Below are 2,104 nucleotides of genomic sequence, written 5' to 3'. Positions count from 1 at the left end.
TGTGATTTGTGGAGTGCTGCCTGGGTGGTTGATTTTTTAAAAGGTTCTCCCATCTCCTCAAGGATATGCTGGAGCTCTGTCAGAGTGACCCTCGGGTTCCTGCTCATCTCCCTGGCCAAGACCCGTCTTCTCTGATCGCTCAGTTTGGCCGGGCAGTCAGGTCTAGGAAAATGTTTGGTGGTTCCAAACTTCTTCCATTTACGAATGATGGGATGGTGGCCACTGTGCTCTTTGAAGCTGCAGCAATTTTACTGTACCCTTCTCCAGATCTATGCCATGACACAATCCTGTTTCTGAGGTCTGCAGATAATTCCTTTGACCCCATGGCTTGGAGTTTGCTCTGATTTACTGTCAACTGTGGGACCTTATATAGGCAGGTGTTGGCAATCCCCAATCATGTCCAATCAATTGAATTTTACCACAGGTGGACTCCAATTAAATTGTAGAAACATCAGTATCAGTGAAAACAAAATGCACCTCAGGTCACTTTTGGGTGTCATATCAAAGGGTGTGCACACTTGTGTACGTACTTTGTCATTGTGGGCTATTTTGTGTAGAATTTTGTGACAACAAATGAACTCATTCTATTTTAGAATGAGTCTATAACGTAATAAAACTTGGAGAAGGTGAAGGGGGTGCAGACTTTCCAGCTTGACTGTATATACAGTACATCTACATAGTTAGGTACATATAGTGTACATGAAACTACTTACCTGGCAGTGGTGAGACCATGATCAGGAAGGTGGTTTACCCAGGGTGAGAGTCCTGACCCCCGTGAATTCCCCAAATGTGGGAATCTCGACTACATAATTTCTAACAGTGGGTGACTATGTTTGCACTTTTCCCTGATTTGAGGCATTCTGTGGCTTGTGGGTTCGAATTTCAGCAGATATACCGACGTGGCCGGGCATCCACAGAAACACAATTGGCTAGGGACAGTGGTAGCATAGTGGATGTAGCTTTGGGCTATCAATCGAAAGGTTAGAGTTTGAATCCTGTCTTTGCCATGCAGCCACTGTTTAGAGGTGCCATACAATGCCTGACCAAGCTGGGATATGCAGATAAATAATTTCATTGTACTGTACATGTTTATATGCATGTTTGACAAATAAAGGCATTCTATAACACACTGTTCTAGCTTATATAACTTATTTGTAATTTCTCATGTAAAATCAAGTACAGACAAAGTACCCACTAGTCTGCTGGGTGGAAAAAGACTGGATAGGGGTCGGGTCTTCGATGCTTTGTAAGGACCCTGGTTAGTAGCCCAAGGAGCCTGTTATCTAGATCACAGAGTTCTCTAGATCCAAGCTCATCTCAGATGAACCCAAGTCAGTAGAAACATGTCAGGTGTTCATGTTTTGGTCATATCTGGTATATAATGTACCTTTATAAGAAGCTTATCCTTTGTGCTCCGAATTTATCTCAGTAAAGTACCATTGTGTGTGTGTGTGTGTGTGTGTGTGTGTGTGTGTGCGAATGGCTGTAGGAATGCAGGGTTATTAATCCAACCATAATCTATAATCTGTGGACAGATGTTGGGTTCGGTTATGGAAGGGAATTACAGCTGGCAGAGAGACGGATCCCACCTGCATCCTGTGATCATTCACTCACACACACACACACACACACACACGACTGAATGTAACAGATGTGCTTATCCTTGTAGTGCTGTACACATGTAGACATAGTGTACCTTTGTGCTTCAGACTCAGACTGCATCACTCATTCATTCCTAACAAAGGTCACAGTGGGTCCAGAGCCAATCCCTGAATCACTGGGGTGTAAAGTGAGAATACACATTGTAAACGTTATCAATTAGCAATAGCTGGTGCACCTGCTGGAATGTTTTTGGACACCAAACCCCTCACAGACTGTAACCCAGAGCAGAAACTGAACCCAAGTGCTGATCCCAGTTCATGTAGCTGTGTTGTACCTATGTCACCTGCAGTGCCCCTGTCCAGCATTCGACCACAATATGAGACTGCAATTCATTATTTGGGGTAGCACTGTCACCTTACAGCAAGAAGGTCCTGGTTTTGATTCCTGGGTAGAGCTGTCGGAGTCCTTTCTGTGTGAAGTTTGCATGTTCTTCCTGTGTCTG

General features: G+C 44.1%; 1 pseudogene; it reads left to right on the top strand.

Annotated features, from left to right (window-relative positions):
* The first annotated feature begins 705 nt into the window (after positions 1-705).
* LOC134317396 (U1 spliceosomal RNA) lies at positions 706-848 on the top strand (annotated as a pseudogene).
* Positions 849-2,104: the final 1,256 nt, after the last annotated feature.

This window comes from Trichomycterus rosablanca, chromosome 6 (genome assembly GCF_030014385.1).
Source record: "Trichomycterus rosablanca isolate fTriRos1 chromosome 6, fTriRos1.hap1, whole genome shotgun sequence".
NCBI lineage: Eukaryota > Metazoa > Chordata > Actinopteri > Siluriformes > Trichomycteridae > Trichomycterus > Trichomycterus rosablanca.
Note: the sequence above shows the minus strand (reverse complement) of the source record. Positions and strands in the feature narration are given on the sequence as shown.